The sequence below is a fragment of the Macrobrachium nipponense genome, chromosome 21 (assembly GCF_015104395.2).
Source record: "Macrobrachium nipponense isolate FS-2020 chromosome 21, ASM1510439v2, whole genome shotgun sequence".
Lineage (NCBI taxonomy): Eukaryota > Metazoa > Arthropoda > Malacostraca > Decapoda > Palaemonidae > Macrobrachium > Macrobrachium nipponense.
Window position 1 is genome coordinate 14,189,015 of NC_087212.1, and position 24,664 is coordinate 14,213,678.

Consider the following 24,664-nt stretch of genomic DNA (forward strand, 5'->3'; position numbering starts at 1 on the left):
TCTTGTTCAACTGTTGCCCGTTTTTTCATGAGTTAATTTTGTGTTTCACGTACGGCGAGCCGTTCCATGAGACTGCGTTTGAATATTTTTGTCCATTAAATCCTTCCACCGAGAATAACAGCAGAACTGGCCAGACACATCAACGCTGGTGATTGGCAGTGCGTTGAAAACACTAGCCGCTGCTTTTAGACTTAATAAAAGGTGTTTTGATAACGATATGCAAGAGAATTGAACGACCAGTTTTCAATTTTATATGATTATCCCATAACAGCGTGAAATTCCCTTCGTTTATACTTGCGAATGGAAATACTACAGTGAAGGGTGAAAACGTAAGAGAACATTCTTTTAACAAATACGTTATATTTTCTTGTTATATTAGCTTCTTATTTCGGCGTTTTTCAATAGCGAAATGACACATCCGGGCAGGGCTCCCCCCCCCCAGCAAATTAATGCAGTAATTAGTACATACGTCAAGTCTTCTTCGAAATTCCCACCACTCGGAGAGTATATTTGTAAATATATCATTTTTTCTTTCCTCTATATATTGCATGGGTTGTATGCATATCAAAGAGAAGGTTCAGAACAGCTGTTCACTCAATAATTGTCGCGTTCACCAAACCTCTAGGTCCGTTGCAACGCCCAGTGAGTTATTAATTAGGTTATACTATATATATATATATATATATATATATATATATATATATAATATTATATATATACATATAATGTTTGTTTGTATGTGAATACTAAACATTACATAACATCTATGGCATAAAAACAGATATGCGTAGTGGGTAAAGCAAAGAGAGAAAATCATTACTATAACTTGCAACAGACCTTAAGAATCTGGTCGAGTCTGTAAAGGGTCACAACGAGTTTGAGAACCGAATAGAGATGAGTGAGTTTCTCTGTCGGTAACTTTCATTCGTGATGAGGTAAAGAAATGAACCACGCATTCAATCTCTTTTACATACACCTACACAGGAGACTTTTCACTGACCTGTGTCTTCAATGAACTGGTGGATGCAGAGACCCCCATCCTTTCAAATACCTATTCTATGGCATCAGTTCCTCGTTGGAGGAGTGGTTTTCGCGCTCGGCCACCAATCCGGTGGTCCGAAGTTCGATTCTCGGCCCGGCCAATGCAGAATCAGAGGAATTTTTTCTGGTGATAGAAATTCATTTCTCGATATAATGTGGTTCGGATCCCACAATAAGATGTAGGTCCCATTGGTTCCTAGCCACGTAAAAATATCTAATCCTTCGGGCCAGCCCTAGGAGAGCTGAATATCAGCTCAGTGGTCTGGTTAAACTAAGATAAACTTAACTTATTCTATGTCATCTCCCCGGTTGATGCTAGGTCTTCCCAGGGAAGCTTAGCACACATCTACAGAATGGGCCTCTCTAAGTCTTTGACTGGGGGTGCCCAAGGACCCAGGGGTGACTACAAGACCCTCTGCAAAAGCCGCCTGCACGAGAAGGGAAGTCGATTATTTACTTTTAGGATTTTTAGAGTTCGAAATGGTTAAACCGTTCATCTCCACATACACACACACCTCTCTTGGCCTCCTTTTCCTCGTCCGTTTTAGCAATTCCAGAACACCACTTGTCATCTACCATTCTTTCCCCATTCCCGAATCCTTTTCACTCTGCGTTCATTTTAAAGGAACACACACACACACACACACACACACACACACACACACACACACACACATATATATACATATATATATATATATATATATATATATATATATATATATTTATATATATATATATATATATATATATATATATATATATATATATATAGTATATACATACATATATATACGCTTACGCGCACACACGCACACTCACATGCAACACACACACACACACACACACATATATATATATATATATATATATATGTGTGTGTGTATATATATATATATAATATATATATATATATATATATATATATATACATATACATATAATTCATATATAAATACATATATTTCATATATATATATATATATAATTAATATACATATATTCATATTAGGGGCAAATGGAGAACAGAACTCGAGAGAGTAATATGTAAACAACATATTTATCATGATAAATAGATGAAGTTTATGTAAAAACATGTCAGCGACACACATACACACGCACGCGCGCGTACACACACACACACATTATATATATATATAATATATATATATATATATATATATATATATATAATGTGTGTGTGTGTGTACTTCCCAACTACTATTGCCTCCATTCCTCCTCCTCCTCTCTCCCCCGGCACCCCCCCCCCCCTCCCCCCCCCCCCCACTACCCTTCCATCCAGTGATTCCCTTAAATTCAATCCCCGTCTGTCCATTTTCCCCCTACTTACCCTCTCCAGTGGTTTCCTGCACTTTGCTGTGTATCCGCAAATATACTTGCACCAATTTCTCTCTCTCTCTCTCTCTCTCTCTCTCTCTCTCTCTCTCTCTCTCTCTCTCTCTCTCTCGCTCTTAAAACGCGTGTCTCCTGAAAAAAGAAACTTCAGATGCGGTTAGTTGTTAGGGTAAGCATGATGATGCTCTCATAAGCATTTTTTTTTCTTTCACGTGCATATTTATATTTATATTTAATAAGAGTTGTACTGTAAACGGCGTCATGTGTTACTGTGGACATCATCTAGGAATCAGATAATCCATTTTGATTAGTTTGATCGAATTTGTAATCATATTAATGCATCAGTGTTTAGGGATAATCTTTGAGGTAAAAACTTTAAAAAGCCTCAACAGGTACAAGAAAATAATCTGTTTTGCATATTTTGAATTTAAATTCATGTTGCATTTCTACCTTTCCAAGTTAATGAGACACTGAGACCCCTGCCAGCTAAGCCATATCTACCCCTATCTCCCTTTGTGAATTGAAATAAATCTATTTCTTTACAAAAAGTAAAGAGCATTAATTGTTTCCCTTCAGTTTTTAACTTTCCGTAAAAGGAAATTATTGAGATGACTTTGCATGTCCGTCCGCACTTTTTCTCTCCACCCTTAGATCTTAAAAGCTACTGAGGCTAGAGGGCTGCAAGTTGGTATGTTGGTCATCCACCGTTCAGTAGTTTTTATCTTAGTTAAGGTTAAAGTTAGCCATGAGTGCGCATCTGGCAGCGCAACAACGCAGGCCGCCACAGTAGTCGGCTGGGAGTTCTGTATAGCATTATACGTTGTACAGAAAACTTGATAGCGCCTGAGGCATTTTTTTACTTTAATGCCAAAACATTTGAAATTCCCATTTGATTTGGCTAAAAACAGCAAAACAATAAATGTTCTTGTGAACTTCTTTAAAAGGATCAAAGCCATTATTCGTTCCAAAGTTATTGCTGTGATAATTGACGCATTTATTTCCCAAGAATTCTAACGCAATCATTTTCCGAGATCTCTTTTGTGTCGAATTAATTGTTCCCAGCGCACTTTTATAACAATTCCTAAGTGTTAATTAATCCCATGCCAGAGATACAGTGCAATTAATTACTTTTTCTTCCGATACCTCACCGCTTGCTGTCTTTTGAGTGAATTTATCGCTCTACTTTTATATTCCAATCATTGTACTTCTTATGCTTTCAGATTCTCAATATATACACATACATATATATCTATCTATATATATATATTATATGATATATATATATATATATATATATATACATACATATATGACAATATATTAATTCCGAGGTAGAGCGAATTAGATGTTAAAAGACATTTGTAGCTCGAATAATTTTTATGAATCACGGTGATGTGATACTTATATAATATATACTTATATATATATATATATATATATATATATATATATATGTATATATGTATATATATATAATAATATATATATATATATATATTGTTAAGGAGTTTCTCTAAGGGCAGTAGCATTAAAAGTAACGGCTGTTTCAACCGCATTCAATTTATATGTAGTCTTCTCTATTTTTTGTTAATATGAATCTTCTTCTCAACAGCGTGTAGCTGGTGTATGTATATATATATATAATATATATACATATATATATATATATATATATATATATATATATATATATAATATATCAGATTTCCAAAGGACATATGAAAGACTTTCTTGTTGTTTCAGTGTTATTACCTCGGGCGTTTCAAACGCGTTCTGGAAAAGTAAGAGGCAAGAAAAATGGGAGGAGGGGGAGAGTTCCAAAGCTTAGTAGGAGGGTGAGGATAGATGACACGAAGGTGTAATGTTCTTCTCGCCTTGACCTTCAAGGCATCTTTAAGGATCTGTAGAAGGCTTGATTACCTATTCCTAAAATTAGATTACCATTTATTTTTTAGTATTTTGCGCTAATTCCTGAAGTCCTCACATCTGCCTGTTGTCATATTCTTCTGTTCTTGCTTTTTGTTTTCATTGATTGGATCAATGAGTTTCAAACTCGGCCTGTATATTTCTGTCAAGTCACTGATCATTATTCTGAGTTTTTCTGCATCATCTTTATTTTTCTTTATTTTCCCTGTGAATTATCCATTTTCCATCTTCTTCCCCTCTTTACAAATCTCCTCTTGTGAGATTAGGTTGTAGTTTTCAGTAAATAAACCTTCAAGATATTTACTCAATTCTGCACCCGATTTATGTTCTCTCATTCATTTTCCCTTTAACTACAAAGGCTTTCGAACCTTCTCTTTTCTATTTCCCCTTTTTTTATCGCCTCTTTCTCCTCCCCGCCAAGCGCCCCCCCCCCCCCCCCCACAACCCCCCCCACCCAACTTCGCGACCCTCCTGGGAAGACGCCAGATCTGGGCGAATAAGATAGTCTGATTAATATTCACGGTATTAATTGCATCACTTTTTCAATAACCAGAGGGTCTCTCGTCCTTGTGGATTTCACACAACCATTTTCAGTTAATTTTATTTTTTCTTCTTTTTATTTTATTGTAACAACTATTGGAGTGAAGTCAGTCGGTGGTTCTGTTTACTGACGGTGACTTTGTGACATTTGAGCGATTTTAATCAAAGATGTTTGACTGAGAATAAATGAGTTCAATACATGATGTTTGAATATGTGTGCAAAATGGTGTTTGACGGATAAAATGATAAATGAATGCGTTTAATAAATGATGTTTGACAGGTCATGAATTAGTTTAATAAATGAAGTCTGACTGATAATAAAGGAGTTTAATGAATGAAGTTTGACTGATAAATAAATGAGTTTAATAAATGTGTGACTGATAATATAAATGAGTGTAATCAACTGTGTTTGACTGGTTATAAATGAGGAATAAATTTTGTTTGATTGGTGATAAATGAGTTTATTGAATTATTTTTTACTGATGATAATTAATGAGTGGAATAAATTATGTTCGACTGGTAATAGGTGAGTTTAATAAATTATGTTTCACTGGTAATAAATCGGTTTAATAGTTGAAGTTTGACTGGTAAATAAATGAGTTTAATAGATGATATTTGACTGGTAATAAATGAGTTTAATAAATGATGTTTGACTGATCATAAAGAAGTATACTGAATGAAGTTTAACTGATAAATGAGTTAAATAAATGATGTTTCACTGATAATAAATGAATTTGATAAATTGGGTTTAACAGGTAATAAATGAGTTTGATAAACGGTATTTGACTGAAGAATAAGTGCGTTTAATAAATGATGTTTGACTTTTAAATAAATGAGATTAATATATTATGTTTCTCTGATAAATAAATGATATTAATATATTATGTTTGAGTAATAGATAAATGATTTTAATAACTGATGTGTGACTTATAAAAAGTAATTTTTATAAATGATGTTTAACTGATGATAAATGAGTTTAATAAATTATGATTGACTGGTAATGAATGAGTTTGATATATGTTGTGTGACAGATAATAGATGAGTTTAATAGGTGATTTTGATTGATAAATGAGAGTCCTCTTCCTGACTTTCCCGAGAAGCTAAGGAAAACCACAGTAGCTGGGACAGTGATTAATTATGATCTTTTACATCATTTATATCCAAAAGGGTTAAAGTGATTAAACTTCTGTTTATGCACTTACACAGAAGGCTCATTAACATCGTGTTGAACCCCCTATCCATACACTTCACCACCAGATTGTATAGTTTTTGATTCTTGTTTTGTGGGTGTTAAAGCCTACTTTCAAAAATAAAAACAATTTGTCGATAAACCATCTTCAAGTCATATCAAGTTCATTACTTAATCTAGTAAATAAATTTCATTGACTTTAAGAAATACAAGTAAGGCCTGGAATCCGAAATAAACAATATCTTTGTAAGTTAACGAATAAACTTCGTGAAGGATTTTTTTTTATAAATATGATACTCCTTTTTATTATGTAAAGAGTAAGTATTAAACATGAGGACCCAGAAAACCTAAGAGATCTTTTAGGCCTAAGAGTGGATTATATAGCGTCTCGCCTAATGATAAGTCGACTTCATCCAATCTGCCCAAGTGTTTTGAATAAAGTCGTCCCTTTCTTCATTAAAGAAATGGGTACATGTGATACCAAGGTCATCATTTGTATAAATCCACACCGCGTAAGAAGTAAAGTTCGCTTTTTGTTATTATTATCAGAGACCTGAGGTTCCGTGACATTTATAAGAACGGATAAGGGTTGAGTTTTAATGGGAACCCGTTGTGTTGAAGTGGTTCTTGTTTGCTGAGAAGATGCTCTTGTATTCTTTGACGTTCTCCAGGGAAACATTATTGTAGTTAACGTACTTGTTGGAAATTGAGGCTCGTGTTGGTGATGAGTTTTTTGCTCACTCCTGTGTATTAGGCCTCTTATTCTTGTGTTTGGTCCTTCAGACTGGCGTCTTCCTTACTATTTACGCGTATTGGATTTCATTGTACCTATGTCAACAGCTTTGATCATCTAATAAAACCTTCCTGACTGAGATTTATGATACACATATCACATGATTTAGTCATTGCGTGTTGGAATGATATATCTTTAGCACTTTTTCAAAAAAATTATCATGCTACTGGACTTATACAAGGACAGGGCGCTCATTATATGAGCAACAGTTTTATTATAAAATAGTGATGTAAAGCTTTTAGACAAGTGTTGTGAACATTTTAAAGGTCGCTAAAGAACAGCATGGACAAGGTCCGGATCATTGCACTGACGCACAGTGTCCTACTCATCGAGCATTTACAGTGATAATCAAACCCCAAGCCCCTCTAAACCCAAACTGGGATCAGATGAACCAGGCAGTGGCTGTTGATGCTGCAGCCAAGGTATATAGAATATAGAATATACCTTGGCTGCAGCTAGACCTATATGCCCTCCTAGATCCTCATCCGTAGATAAGATAAAAGCAACTTACGATGATGTTTCGCCAGCATAATGATCAAACCATTAGAGACAGTAGATTCGGGACCAACTCACTGTGAAGTCCAGGCGATAACAGTCATCTAGCACAAGGTTTTGGAAAGGAGCGGAAATATATTTTTAAATAAGATAGAGAGGAAACTAAAATAAGATCTAACAAAGGTTTCCAGATGCCAAACGAACGTAGTGTGTGGATTTTCGACCTAATTCGTGAACGTCAGTCGCAGTCAAGATTGTATTTGCTTCTCTCAGTGTCCTTAATCAAGCTGAAAGTCAGTCCTGAGAGAGCAGATGAGTGTTGAAGGTTCTTGTGATCAGGTGTGCCTTGTGAGAAAGAACATCGTCCCTCACTTTTATTAATTTCCTCACTTGAATCATTCGACTTTCCTTTGTTTCTCTCTGCTTATATTGCGAAGACCTGGAAACCATTTCCCGTCAGTCGCCTCTTTCCTTTGATCGAGACTGGAAGGATGTTTGTTCATCTTGGGGTTGAGGGGAAGTTGAGGAGGCGGGGAAGAACTCATAGCAGGAGATTGAATGATCTTAATTAATCAAGAGAAAAGGTCTAAACACAAACGTGGAGGCTTCTTCGTTGGAAGGGCGATGAATCCGACGAATGTTAAGTGAAGATTGGAATAGCAATGGGGGGAAGTTAATCACGAGTTTTTTTTTTTTTTTTTTTTTTCTCTCACACTCACTTAATGAATATTTATATTTTTTATTTTTCCTGACATCGACTCCTTTTAGAAGGGACAATTTAACTTTTAAGTGTGTGTTTATGTGTATGTATATGTTTATTATATATTCATTATATTGTGTGTTCTATATATATGTATGTGTTTGTGTGTAGATAAAGGTATCCGCGCTTTTGTTGTCTTGAGGGACTGAACATCCATCCAATATGACAGAAGTCAGAACGAGGATGCATACCATCACACTGGCGTTTAAATACTGCCGATTCATGGCAAAATAATCATCTCTGGAAACCTTTATTTCAGTTTTAGCTGGAAAAAAAATTACCATGAAGTCGTAAAAGAAGAGGTAAGTGTGATAAAAATACCAAGTAGATTTTCTCGGCAACTTGTGGATTACTTTCATCAAAGATTTTGCCTGAATGATTGTAATATTTGTGCCGCTTATTGTGCCAGATAAGCTATCTTGGGAGTTGACTGTTTGCTTTATCCTTGGCGTTGCCTTAATTAAGCCAGATTGCTGTGATCTTGGACTTGGCCATAGCCTTTGTGTCAGGTTCTTCCGTCGCCTTCAGTTGCACTTCTTTTGCCCCGCCCTCCACCCCCCCCCCCCCCCCCCCCCCTAAATTATCGTTGTGTTTACTATCAGCTGCCCGGTTCAAAGATAACTACAGCGTAATGACAACGTGTATATATATATATATATATATATATATAATATATTATTATATATATATGGGACGCATGTAATATTGGTTAGAGTATTTTTAATAGTTTTAAGTCTGGATATAACACTTTGCTAGTTAGTGCATTTGTTATCCAATTTGATTGCTTGAATTATTATTCTCAACTCTCCGTGCTGGCATAAAGCCAGCTTAATCAACGGCTAACCGACTGCTCATAGTTTGTATACATTCATGTAAAGCAATCTTTGAAGCCCATTGGTGTATATATAGCAGTCTTTCACAAAACAGAATGCGAATCAAGAAAAGGAGTAAATAAATTGAAGTGAAGAGTATAAGAAATGACAAAGCAAATTGAACGTGTTGTATAGACCTATACTCTGTTTTTTTTTTCATCTGTCCATCCGCCTGTGGTGTTTTTGTATGGTAACACTTCGTCCCGGGCTTTAGATAGTTACGCTATGTGTAAGTTTTAGGTAAATAAAAGGATATCTGGGTGTACATTTGCAACTGAAAATTGTTTTAATAATTTACTGTCTGCGAATTACACCTTTAATATTCGAAATAGGATATTATTATAATCGTTGAATGTAAGCTGAATGTAATTATCTAGCCGGGACGCAGTGTTACCATACAAAAACACCACAGGCGGATGGACAGATGAAAAAAAACAGAGTATAGATGTCAAAGAACTAATTTATTGGTACTTTTAAAGTAACTTAATAAAGGTAGTTTAAAGTTCTCTCCCAGTGACCAGTCTTATACCGTGTGACCCAGGACACCAGATCCTCTAATTGCTGGAATTTGAGTGGAATCGATGACATCTCGTATAGACTGGCTTTTCTTGGAATCGGAGACCTTTTGGTGGGACATTCCAGGAAGGCTGGAAAAAGGCTGGTTTTGTTTGAGGCTCATATGTGACCATCTCCGACTTTCATGTGGAATAGGCCAATGAGGCTTTTCTTGAATCATTCGATTGTCCCTATCTTTATTTTGAAGTCTTTGTCTCCTGTAATTGTATTACATACCATTCATTTATTTGAATTTTTTATCTTCTTTATAGTAATATTTACCGTTCGGGGAATGTTGGAATATAAACAAGGAATTGCATTGTACTGGATAGTATCCGAGTCTTCTGAACACCATTCATTCACTTTCCTCTTTGTTCGATGACATTGTTTGTTATAACCCGGTTATGTCACACGAGCACGTTTTCTGATATATTTCATTATACTTGTGAAAATTTTGTTTCAGATACCATATATTTTGTCGTCATTTTGACAGGAGCGAGGGGCTTTCAATTGTCAAGAAGTGACGCAATCACAAATGAAAGTGAATTGTGGTTACTTGAAGTGAACTTTGCCCTAAAGTTGTAAAACCCAAGAGTAAAAATGAAGAGACTGATTCAGAGACGTTGGGACGATCGAGGAGTAAGAGGGGATTACGTTGAAATATTTCTCTCTCTCTCTCTCTCTCTCTCTCTCTCTCTCTCTCTCTCTCTCTCTCTCTCTCTCTCTCTGTAAACGATATCTTTATCTAGAAAAAAATTGAAAGTCGCGAGTTTTCGTAGAAATTAAAGTTTAACATGAATTTCATAAAGAGGTGAAAATGAAATATTATCATGAATCCTGGTGGTTCCTAGAAAATCACCTTCCAGTGAAAATTGAGAGTCCTTTAAAGTTTACAAGTGGTCTTAATTAGGGTAAAATTGAAACTTTTATGAACAGAGGGAAATAGGCGTTATTGCTACCTTTTTACACCTGTTATTTCTATTTTAAATTTCCCTATTGAAATTGCGAAACTAGTGAAGATTAATTAATAAAATTTCTTTATTTTTCGTCCAGTACTTTTATTCAGAAGGTATTGGTAGGTAATGACGAATACTCTTGTATACAACATAAATGATATGAAAAAACAAACGGTGATGACAATAAAAGCATAAATCAGCAAGCGCATTATGTTGTCTATGTAAACAACAATATTAAAACAAACACAGTTGCAACGGAACATCATATGAGTAGAATTCTAAACCCTCACAACAAAGGAAACGTTAAAGGTTTAATTAAGGTTTTTTGGGACTTCATCGCCTTCCTCATTAACCTCATAGCATAAAACCCCGACCACTAACACGTGTAATCCTCTGGTTCCCCGGATGACTTCAATCGGGAAGAAATCGACGGTCTGTCTGAGCGATTGGCTTTCTCTGGAATCCGACCCTTGGCGAGATAGTCGAAGAATATTGGAATTGGAACAGGGTAGAATCTAGTTTCATATTTAATCATCTCTGGGTTCCTTATGCCTGGTTGATTTGGTCACTGAGAGAAACTGTACCCTGAAACTCTTTTGATTTGTGTGGTGCATTTTAATTATTATTCGCACCGTTGCAGGACGGTTGTAACAGAATGGTACATTTTGTTTTGTTAGATATTTCGTCAGTCCACACAGGAGAACCGTCTTCTGGGTTGTTTTTAGTTATTTTTTTTAGTTATTTTTCTCTATCTCTTATTTAGTCTTTGCCTTGACGAATTTTATTTATAGTGTTCCAAGAAGGTTGGAATATAAATAAGAGAGCTGGACAGTAAACTAGTTCATTTAGGTTTATTTTAATGAACTTACTTTTATTTGATTGAAAATATACTCTTAACCAAGAAAGCTTAGCTAAATGTCAAGAGGGGATCTGGTTTAATTGTTATCAAGTGCTTTATGTATATCAGATCAATTTATTACGATGTTTTTGTAAATTATTTGTTCAATTTTACAGGTGCTGTTACATCGTCGGCTCTTGTTGAGACAATGCTTATGTGAGTAGTGATATTTTTCCTGCATATTTAGCTTTTACCTTTGTTTTGTTATTATTTGTTGTCTAATGTGTCAGCGATGCTGAATTTGTGCGTTTTCTTGCTGTGTGGAATCGTGTAGGTGGTTTTTATTCTTTTGTGTGTGTGTGTGTGTTTTTAAGGTCGAGTTCTATGTACATGAATTTTGCAATATTGTCATGATTTCATCAGATAATTCTGTCTTTGGGAGAGATCAGAGGACGACAGGGGTGACTAAGTACTACAATTCAGAATTGTTAGGAGGAAGAGCAAGAGGTTGATGAACTGAAGGAGGCATTAGAACAATTTTACAAACATCCAGGATATAACAATGCGTTCAAGATTAGGTTACATGACTTAGTGGTCTTCGACTCTGCATAGATTAAGAAGGTATATATATTAAGCAGACACACACATATATGTATAATATATATATATATATATTAATATTATATATATATATTATATATATTATATATATAGATATATATATATATATATATATATATAAAGGTACAAGCCACGAAGGAAAAATAAACAACGGAGTTTCTGCAAGATCTTTCGACTCGACGTCCTTTACTCAGCAGATAAACTGACTTATATGAGGAAATGACAATACAAGAAAGGTCGTATAACTGACAGATAGGGATTATAAAGAGATTAGTACCTAGATTCCGACACACCTGAAAGATGAGTAACCTTCCAAAACAAGCATAAACATGAGTACAATTTAAAAAAAAAAAAAAGATTAAGTCAATCTGCTCAGACACAAGGGCAAGACAATTAAAGGATTATTTAGGGTGACAGCTATTCAGAACTTTGGTAAACAAAAACATATTCACAGTGCATATTCACAATACATATTAAACATACATATACAACGAAGATATCTCTAAGGCAACTAATTTTAATTTAGAGATATCTTCGTTGTATATGTATGTTTAATATGTATTGTGAATATGTTTTGGTTTACCAAAGTTCTGCATAGCTGTCACTCTAAATAACCCTTTAATTGTCTTGCCCTTGTGTCTGAGCAGATTGACTTAATCTTTTTTTTTTCTTTTAAATTGTACCCATGTTTATGCTTGTTTAGGAAGGTTACTCATCTTCCATGGTGTGTCGGATTCTAGGTACTAATCTCTTTATAATCCCTATCTGTCAGTTATACGACCTTTCTTGTATTGTCAATTCCTCATATAAGTCAGTTTATCTGCTGAGTATATATATATATATATATATATATATATATATATATATACATATATATATATATATATATATATATATATATATATACATATATATATATATATATATATATATATATATATATATATATATATAGTTACGACCTTATTTTATGGCCGTAATTTCAAGGTTCTTGTCTCTACTCAGAATTTGCGGTCAGTAAAAATGCAACACAGCAACTTAGGAACAAAAGAACAAACACCTCAACAAAAGTTACAATATTTATTTATACAAAAGAAATATAATGGTTGGTAAAGATAATAATAAAAATTAATATATATATATATATATATATATATATATATATATATTATATATATATCATATATATATATATATATATATCAAGGGAAAACCAACCATAAGATGATCACCTAAAACTAAACTAAACCCTAAACCAAGAAATAGGATATTTTTAAATATGACTTCAAGTAGCTACCTTCCAAATAACTGGCCAGATAAAGCTAACCTAAGAAAATAAATTAGGCAGAAGGAAGCAAGAGAAATTAAATGGGGAAACTTAATATTATTCCTACCTAACACAGACAAACTAACTTTAATGGTAAACGTAACTTAAGTTAATAAACAATGAATCACAAAAATAATCTTACAAATTGATGCAAAGGAATAACAATGATAGGCTTAGTGGATTGTCTCATCAGGCCATACTAGGTCCAGAAGACCTTACTGCAAACAGGGACGTGCAAATCTACAGGTACTCAGCGATCCACAATCTTCTTAAATAGCTATAAAAATATCTCATACCTGTAGAAAGCCGCCCTACTTGTCTCCACGAGTTCCAAGAACTCACTGACGCTGATGCAGAGGTCAACCGGGTCAAGCTGCAATGCCTGCAGGCAACCCAAAATACCACGGTAACACCGAGGGTGGTAGCCTCCGAGAATCCGGGACGTCAACGGATCTCTGACGCCACAAATTGCACCGTTCTTAGTAGATACGGGCCAACTCGTTCGGAATCCTTCCGACGAGCTAGGGAAGGGGCGTGGCTGACGTATGTCGCGGGTGACAAACACCAGCGACTACACACAAGGCAGCGAAGGAATAAAGAAGCCGTGATCCCAAAACTCCAGAAGTGACCAAAAATTAAGTGGCAAAGCGTCAGGCTGTGAGGAGGAACTCGAACTAACTCTCTCACGTATCACCACCCTTACGATCAAGCCTTTCACTCGAGTCAACGCAGCTCATAGGAGAGAAAAAACAACGATCGTTAGTAAGGCACTGCAATAGTTCACTAATACCGGGGGAGAAGGTGGTAAACAAAACGCCTAGGAAAAACAAAGCAAAACTGCAAAGTCATATGACTTTCTTACAGAGTTCATCAAACTAAGAAACGATACCAACTTTTTAAAAAACTTAACCTTAAATAAGATCAAAAGGTTGGACAACTATTAACAAATTATAATTAACAAATTATGAATTTACTAATCTAATATATATATATATTATATATATATATATATATATATATATATATATATATATATATATATATATATCATTATACTTATAAGTAATATATTGCCGAATCTCTGTACCACGTACTACGCCTTACAACCTTAGGAAGTATAAAACGTCGTGAATATTTTTTTGTTGTAGTTGAGTTTCTTTTTTACGTTCTCTTGGTAAATCATCAAACCATAACAAAAATTCAAAGTTTCTCCTGGTAATTATTTTTTATGTGGTGAGAGACTACCTGTAAAAAGAAGAATAAACACAGGTACGGAAAAGAGCTTCCTCCTTTGAGCTACCAGACTTCGTGGCCTTTCCGAAGTCTCTGGCGGCGTTGTTACGACTCGTTTGTTGTGGCACCGGGACTAATAAAAGTCGTCCGATGATTCCAAGTACCCAACATCAGAGGAAGTTGGAAGGTCTGTTTGCAAAGCAGCGAGTTTCGTCTTCGCTGGAGGTTTTTCTGTTTTCGTATTGCGCTGGTCATGTTAACATGATTCTTTCCACCAACTTGAAGAATCCTCGTAGGGGGATAGTGCCGTCAGTGTGCACCCATGTTCGGTGCTCTGTAGGCAGTACTCAAGGTTCTTTGCAGCGTGCCTTCGGCCCCTAGCTGCCACCCCTTTCGTTATTTTTACCGTATCTCCTTCATATTCTTTTTTTTTTCCATCGTATTTCCAACCTCTCCTAACAATTGATTTACAGTGTGACTGCAAGGTTTTCCTCCTGTTACACCTTTCAAAACTTTTACTCTCAGTTTCCGGTTCAGCGCTGAATAACCTCGTAGGTCCCAGTGCTTGGCCTTTGGCCCGAATACTATATTCATTCATTCAACATGAAGAGCGTCAAGCCACGAAACGCTTAACAAGTGAAATTAAAACTGGGATGATCGTCTGAATTTTTTCAAAGTCTTTGCCAGTACCAGAATACCATGTGAAAATGTTTTGCTAATAAAGGAAAAAAAGTGGATGAGGACCGGTAATGGATCGTGTTTCCACGATCAAACGAAGTAAATGGAGGTCAGTTTTCATCCTGACAGCTGAAGGAGAGGGAAAGGAAAAAAAGTCCCGCATAGATTAAAAAAAAAAAAAAAAAAAAAAAAAGGTGGTGTTAGAGAAAAGTGAAGTTGTATGTGTATGTAAAATGTAAAAGAGGGGTTATGAGAGGGCGAAATGAAAAGGTGAGTGACCTGAGAGAGAGAGGGTTAGTCAGGGAAAGCTAATAGTGAACCTTTCTTTGCCTGGTAAGTCAGGTCGCAGTCCCCTAAGATAGGTCAGGTCATGGGAATCTTAAACCGTGAAACGTCGTGCATGTTTGGCCATAAATTTTTTGTTTGTTTGTATTATGAGAAGTTTTTTTTTATACTGTTACATCCTCTAAAGTTGCAGTACAGGTTCTTTTCAGGTCTTTATATTTATAAAGATTGCAGTCAGTGAATGTACCTCAGTGACAAGGAAGGACGGAAACAGAAACTCAAGAAAACTTAATAATATTTATTGTAAACTAGAAAATTACTTAAATCAACCTTGCAAGATTAAATACACTTAATTACAAGAATACATAATCAAGAGAACAAATACCTGGTTCTCTGGATCTCGCAAGATAACCTAAAGCTACAACACTAAGCCCTAAACAAGAGAAAATTCTAAGAGAGGAAACATACTTAATATATAACGAGTTGGATCCAAAGAAGGCTAGCCAAAATACTTAATATCCTAATAATAATAAGGGTTACAAAGAAGTAGGAGATGAAAACAAGGAAAAAAACCTTAATAAAAAAAATTCCATACCTAGAAACACAAAGCTAAGCAATGTGGAACTCAGTCCACTAATATATAATATATATATATATTTTGTATATATATATATATATATATATATATATATATATATATATATATATATATATATATATGTTACGAGATAAGAATCTCGTATTATTTGGTATGCGTGAAACCTGAAGCATTAAGACAAACTGACAAAACATTCAATCTCTCTCTCTCTCTCTCTCTCTCTCTCTCTCTCTAAGCGACAGCTGGCATAGCCTTCGCGCTCCATCTCTCTCTCTCTCCTCACAACCTCTCTCTCTCTCTCTCCATTCTAACAGGTCATCAAATGAGAGTCAGAGATATAGAAAAATATAACATTTATTTAACAATGGAAAGATAATAACTCAAGTCTCACAGACTAACTAACTTAGTTAAACCCCAGTATGTAAATGTCTTAATCAGTGATTAGTCACACCAATTATCTCTCTTCCCTACGGGACCCTCTGTCCCCCTAGGACTCTCAGTCCCCTTGCCAGAATCGTCTGTTACAAAGACAGGAGAACACACAATTAAGTATACGCACTTGTAAAGACAAAGTCAATAGACTAAATGAAATATGACATCTATACAATGTAATAAACAAACCATCCCTATGGCTAAAGTAAGTCAACACTTACCCATCTCCAGCCCAGGAACTTCACACAAATAAGTAAATAAACTTTCGCAGAGCTATCCCCAGCATTCTGCCTTTCTCGCACAGACCTCTCTGAAAGTCTCCTCCTAGATTTGGCTAATGATACCATTATCAATGGAAAAAGCGCACACGTACATATGAATGCACACTTCTTCAACGCCCCATGTAACTGGTCGCAGCCAGTTTTTCAAAGGCACTTGAACGAGACCCCATGAACTGACGAACGTTGACCCGCTTAACTATGCATCAGAAATGATTTATCAGCTTTCTCAGGTCGTTGCTTCAGCTCTGTCTCTATGGGTAATCTGCGCATTCCAAAAAGGTCACAGCACATCACATTGGCATATTAAACATATTATTAATTATAACCCCTTTCATCTCACTATATAATATATATATATATATATATATATATATATATATATATATATATATATATATATATATATTATATATATATATATATATATATATATAATATATATATATATACATATATTATATGTATATTATATATGTATATATATATATATATATTATAATATATATATATATATATATATATATATATTATATATATATTACAATACGAAGATGGATCATATACATACTAAGATTTCTCATTTCTTTGGAAAATCCAAAGATTATGTTGAAGCCATAACCCTCGCAACTAAAGGAGTCCTGTCGCCACACTTGTTACCTATCAGAGACTTAACATTAACCTTAGAGAATGCGCGTTACAAACTTGGTTACACTCCTTTGTTAGAGGCACATAAGATTGAGCTCTATTATAGCCTAATCTCAGTCAGTGTAGAACATTATAGAATCATGATTAATATCCCCTTTGATCCTTCCAATGCATGGGAATCCTATAAAGTAGCTCCATTTCCCACTTACATGTCAAATAGCTCATTACCAGTAATATCGAATCTGTCTGGCTATGTATTAATTTCCCCTAAGAAGGAAACTTTTATGGTCGTCAGAGACCTAGAATCGTTCACTAATTGCTACACAGCCATGGATAAAAAGGTTTACACAGCTGACTCCTTTGAATTCCGGCATGTATCCTAGGGTTCATGTGAGTTAGCCTTTAATGGAACTTTGCCCCATACGCGAGAACGCTGCTTGGATCACCTCTACCCTTATAACAAGTATAAGTTTGCTCACAGGCTGAACAACGGAACCTGGCTGAGATTCTCCCTACAACCATTTTGGGTCAACTGTCCGGATGGATCAGCTACAGATTCTCATCTGTTCATCACTGCCGACGGCTGCAGTGGAGTAACGGCCAACTACGCCGTCCACGGGATAAGCACAATAATCCGGGAGGGGTCCTACTTCGCGAATCTTAGCTGGGGCACCACCCACATCGCGGCCCTCCCACTGCCCTTCAATAAGAAAGTAACCAAGCGGCTGAGGCGTTTAGCTACTATGGATCCGGACCACCCCGCTTGCGATGCTAATGAGGATCTTCGATACTACGCGCTACTACTATGAGATTCAGGGTCTCTGTAACACTGTTTTTTGGACTTTTCTCCTTGTCAAAAACATCGGCGGATGTAGCTGAAAGTTACATACATGTATATTTTACAACCACACACAAATTTTGTCAGCATTATCAATAACCTAAACCCGATAGTTTTAATTTTTATAGAGTAAAAATTATCTAGCCGATGCCATGGCCAGTGATTACGAGCCAAGAGTCGAAAAACATTCATTACGTAAGCAAGGTAAACAAACACCTCTTGACGAAATGTTGCCCCGCCCATCCACCGGACAGAAACCCAAAGACTTTATGAATGGCGGAACGATACATAAATGTGGGTGGGGTATCATTGCTAGCGTAGTAATACTACTGTAGCAGTAGTGCCGCAACAGTATAGCAGCTAATATACATGAATTAAACGTTTAGGCCAACTGCTGGGATCCTTGAGGATCATTTAGCACTTCTTACAACTACTCGAGAAATTAGTTTTTATAGCCAGAAGTAAAATTTTCTAATCCAACAATGCCCATGGTAGCCTTCAATGTTATCCTGAATTATAACGAGGCGAAAGTTGGGTGGAGCCTCATGAAGTCATCATTCTGACGATAATCATTGGGTGGTAAGGTTTAAAGCCAAAATCCCACGGTACCGGCTATTTTTTTTTTTGTTTTTTTTTTTTTTTTTTTTTTTTTTTAGTAAATAGGTAGATAGCCAATAAATAAAAATTGCTTGACATTGGATATAGCAGTTATCAAATCAAGCTTGTCTACTATGTTTTTGATAATTACCAACTATTCCCTACATCTTGTCAATCTGATTGTGACCTATAAAGTAGACTGTAATTTATTAGGAAACTTATTTTGGGAGTTAGACTAATAATCGAAGTGTTTTTGTATTTATTAACATATTTCGTTGGTTTGTTCATTATGACAATTATCAGTGGAGAGGTTCCAGAGTTCATAAAGGTGTACTGCTTTGCTTGTATTTAAATTTGTATGTCATTGTTGCCAGAGGTTTAGCCTTCGTTACGTATAGCCAATCATCCATCGAGAAGGAGGGAAGATATGCTGTCATAAGTTACGTAACGAGTGCGTTCGAAACCTTTTCTCTGAGTAAGTTGGCCCGTCTTCAAAGAAAGTCATTTTTACGTTATAAGTACCAAATTTATTCAACCTACGTAATGCAGAATACAGTCAAAATTTATGTGTAGATATAATAGTATTCTGAATAAGCGTTATATTTATGAAAATGCATAGATAAAAAGTATTGCGAAAAAAACGTGTTACATGAGGGCCCTGAATCTCATAGTAGCTACGGTTTGGTCACGGTGGCAATTACCATCGCCGTAAACGTATTCGTTTGGCGTTTGACGCAGGATGAGAACAAGAAATGCTCACCAACAGAACGTCAGAGACCATCCAGACAATCTCCCCTATGCCCTCAAGGCATGGGACTTCCGCGTTATATGAACCCTGCCAATTCATTGACGCGAGGTGATTTGTTTCGAATTGTGAAGTGCGTGAAAATTTGATCAGTATATTGGTTAGTTTGTGAAGTAGAAGACCTCATTAACAATGCATTCCATGTGTAAAATTATCAGTATAGTAATCTATCAGTGCACACCTACCTGAAGCATATAATTTATGATTAATCTAACAGTGCGCACCTATCTGAAACATATATAATTAATCTAACAGCGCGCACCTATCTGAAGCATATATAATTTAAACAATGAATCATTATAGCTGTGCGTTTGCAAGCACCAGGAATATATATAAAGTGTACACAAATTTTAGATCACATTTATTTTAATCAATACATATATAGGCCTTATATTTTATCTCATAAGGAACCATTAATTTTTATCCTTATAACCTTATATCAATATATATAATCTTTGTGTGTCATGTAATCACCAGATATCCATTAGTATTTTTGTGGAGTATTTACCTTCATGACTTGCATTTATATAAGTATATCAATATAGCATATATATAAACATTTGGATTTAAATCTACTCAAGTGCATAGGATTTTTGCCTATATATTCTTACAATACTTTCTTAAAATATGTATCATTATTACTTACCGTATAATCATGCTTTATTATGTTATTGTTTGCATTAGTCAGTTGTTTACCATTGAAGAATCATGATTTTGTATTATATATATCTGAAATAACACTCTTATACATCCTGTGGAAAGGTATTTTCCGACCTGACTGATCTTATATACTTAATTTTGTTATCTTGACCGAGCGATATGTAATATTCAAATTACATGATAAGAGTAATGTAGGACATTCCTTAGAAGAAACGCATAACACTTAATCAGGTCAGGGGTCAACCCGGAAAGTCTGCCAAAATCCACAGTCACAGGATGCGTGTGAACACTAGCTAAGCATAAATAGAAAACACGAACGTCAACCTTCTTGCATGGGAACCTACTTTGGCTCTCATGAGAACTTAAATGATGAGTTGTCTTAACCTAAAAAGAGGTGTTCGTTCGTACACACGTATCTTTTGTTAGGTTTGCTAACCTATCGCTTTGTAAATCAATCTGTAAGAGATCACTTCCTCTTTCGCCTTCGTCTGTCATAGACATCCAATTCTTCTCTGCAAAACCTATCTCACGATGTTACCTTCAATCAACCTAAATGACATGAAGAAAGAGTTCAGAATATATCTTCCTGCCTGTATCGAAAGAGAGAGAGAGAGAGAGAGAGAGAGAGAGAGAGAGAGAGAGAGAGAGAGAGGGGGGGGGGGGGGGGGGGACTGTAAACCTCTCATAACCAAACGCTGCTCGCACCAGCGGGCCAAAAGTACATAACGAGGCCTGCGTATATCCAGGTCCTCACAAACATACATACTTATATTTATTTATATATATATATATATATATATATATATATATATTATATATATATATATATATATATATATATATATATATATATATATATATATATATATATATATATATAATATATATATATATATATATATATATATATATATTGATACACACACACACAAACACACACACACACCTTATACTGTGTATGCGTCCACCAACGCGTGTATATAGGCCTCTGAACGGAGCTGGAATGTGACAAGCTAGAATTATTATTCTCTCTTGAATTTCGTCACATTGCGAAACAATGAATGGCACAGCACGGGCAAGCTACAGCAGTTTGGACGCGCTACCTGGAGAGCGAAGCTTGTATCGAAACCGTCAGTTTTTTTTCCGTTATCGAGGCATGTTTATGGAACAAGAAATGGATGTGAAAACGATTCGGCATCCTTTGTGGAATGCTTATCGGGCTCGGGTTGCATTCCGCGGAAGAGCTCGAAGCTGCCGCCGGAAATATGATCTCGTCACAAGATAATACATAAATTGTCTGGTATAGCACTTGCTATTCGATAATGTATCAATTTCCGTGCGTTCTTTAATTGGTTACTGTATAATTGTGGATTTGTGTTACACATTGTTTTTCACGAGATTGTGAATTCTAGATTTCTACAATTTTTTCCCCCAATTGTTGAGAAATGGGCGGTTGCCATGGCAACAATTACACGGCGAGACACTAGCCCATTATTATAAACGCATGAAAATTATATTCGAGACTTCCTTTATATTCTTATCATGGGCCTTTCCCCTCTTGCTGCGTCAAGGCCAGTTTCTTTTTCCCATCTCTGCCTCGTTTAAATAGATCATTTGAAGAAGTGTCTCTAGGAAGAAAAAAAAAAACAGAGCAGATTGAAAGAGAAAATCTTACCTTCTGCATATTTTTTTGTCAAGTTTCTTTCTCAAACGATTACGGAGATTAAGGAGTGAGAGCGCTGCTCTTTCCAACTGAATCAGCACTTTTTTCCCATGTTTGCGCGGAGAGAGATTCCTTAATGGACGTCTGTTGCATATACGTGTATCAGGTCGTTAACGATATGTCAGGAGTTTGCAGTGTTACTACGTGTTCTTTTCGGCAACCTTTGAATTTTCAACTACAGTGCTCTCTGACTTTTAGCGTTCATCCTTTCCTTCTGGGCTGTTTCCACTCAGCTGTCTAACTTTGTTTATCTTGCTCCAAGTGTAGTGTCTAATTCAAGAACAGATCACCTTGTCCAGCTCTTCGAGAGACTGAAAACTTTATATGTAGTATATATATATATATATATATATATATGATATATATATATATATATAGTCTGTGTGTATAAGTGTAAGTTTATATATACAAGACTGGTTTTTGGCCGAATAAGCAACCGCAAATATCAGGCACTGTTGATACAAGCTCTGGACCATGTCAGGCATCATGGATATCGACTATAATAGATTCACATCAACCGTGCATCTGATGACTAGGCCAGTCCCTTACGACGCTCCTGATTGGCTGTTGATAAGCCAAAAACAGGGCTGGAAACTCTCAGTCCCTCTCGAGAGTGCACATAAGCAGGATGTATGTTCCACCTCTCCTGAGGGATACTTTTGAGAGACGTACCCCTCAGGAGAGGTGGAACATACATCCTGCTTATGTGAACACTCGAGAGAGAAACTGAAAGTTTCCAGCCCTCTGAGTGGCTTATCAACACCCAATCAGGAGCGTCGTAAGGGACTGGCCTAGACATCAGGAGCACGGTTGATATGAATCTGCTGTAGCCACTGCATCCTGAATTTAACGCATTGTAAAGAGACTCTTGGAGTTTTGCGTGAGCATCGGTGTGTGTGTGTGTGTGAGTGTGTGTTTGTGCATTGACAGGTGGGCAGTGTAGTAGTCCACAGGTTGATGGTGAGCATTTTATTCCCTTTGCGCTTCTTGTCACACTTACCAGACTCTATTGACTAAAGGCCCGGTTGACCTGAATTAGGCCTAATCAAAACCATCCAGCAAAAGAAATCAATTCAAAGCAGAAGGGTAGAATAATTCTGGAGGGATATCGTTGGTTGCCCCTAACGCTACTAGCCTCAGCGCCAAATGTTTTCCATTTTGCTCTTCATCAAAATGCAAAAGCCTCTCCACAGTTCATAATATAGTTATTATGAAGCTCACAAAGAGAAGAAATCAAAACAGTTATGATGAGGTCCAAGTTTGCATAGAAGGGCGAATGTGCTCTCTTTGTATGAAAGCTGGAGTCTGATAACTACTGACAACGCGAATAAGCATTGGAAAGATGCAGTCGACCATGAAAACGTTTGGAAGGACTTTCAAGGAGCCAAAGGAAGAAGAAGAAGAAGAAGAAGAAGAAAAGAAGAAGAAAATAAAAAAGGAAAAAAGGAGTGGCGGAAGAGATAAGAAATATTCGCCCCGACATAAGTTCCAGATTTATTTCCTGTGATTCGGAGCATTTCAACAAAATTTGTAGAGCTATCAAAGGATTTTCCCCACCGGAATAGTTATTTGAATTCGATCAAAATAAGACGTACTGTAAATAAATGGCAATTCACTTACTTGTTTGTAGGGCTGGGATGCAAGTTACGATTGGCATTATACGAAATTTATACCAAAACGTGGGCACGCTTGTCTGCCAACAATGGATCAGGTTTTGGGAGAGATAGAAATGTAACATTTGGAAACAAGATACTTTTTAGTAGCATAGATTCCACCAGGGAGACTAGGGCTGTGGTTCGAGTTGTCCATCTGTCTGTCTGTCTGTCAGTCAGCAGGATTGCATAATCAATTTTTGTGTTCATCTTTTAAAAATAATGAAAAAAAAACAATAGGCGAAAGGTAGGAATCATGACGGTACATAAAGGACCACACTGAAAAAGATATGAATTTGCTATTCAATTTATTTTAGAGAAGGAATCTTTAGGGAGGAACATTTCTTAGTGAGAAATGGAGTAGTGTGCACTGTCTCCATGATTACTGTGATTATTATTATTATTATTATTATTATTATTATTATTATTATTATTATTATTATTATTATTATTATTATATTATTAGAGGTAGTGACTTCAGAATTAATGGTAAAATTACTTGTTTGCCATTTCTCTCTCTCTCTCTCTCTCTCTCTCTGCTCCTCTCTCTCTCTCTCTCTCTCTCTCTCTCTCTCTCATCCCTCTCTATCTCTCATATATATATATATATATACTATATATATATATATATATTCTATATATATATATATATATATATAGATATATATATATATATATATATATATATATATATTTGTGTGTAATGTATGTAATGTAGTATTGTAGTGTATGATTTAATGTATGTATGTTGTATATTCTCATCCTCTGCCAACAAAGAATCAAGAATCAGAGGAGATTGTTTTTCGATGAGTTTCGGATCCCGCAATAAGCTGTAAGGTTCCGTTGCCTAAGTAACCAATTGGTTCCTAGCCACGTAAAAATATCTAATCCTTCGGGCCAGCCCTTGGAGAGCTGTTAATCAGCCCAGTGGTCTGGTTAAATTAAGATACACTTGACTTATGACTTGT

General features: G+C 35.8%; 1 long non-coding RNA gene across 1 annotated transcript in view; it reads left to right on the forward strand.

The window, feature by feature from the left end:
* LOC135197572 (uncharacterized) overlaps positions 1-11,646 on the forward strand; it is a 707,597-nt gene extending 695,951 nt beyond the window's left edge. Inside the window, exon 4 of the long non-coding RNA XR_010310603.1 lies at positions 11,498-11,646. This is a non-coding gene — a long non-coding RNA (uncharacterized LOC135197572). The remainder of the gene's footprint in view (positions 1-11,497) is intronic.
* The last annotated feature ends 13,018 nt before the right edge of the window (positions 11,647-24,664 follow it).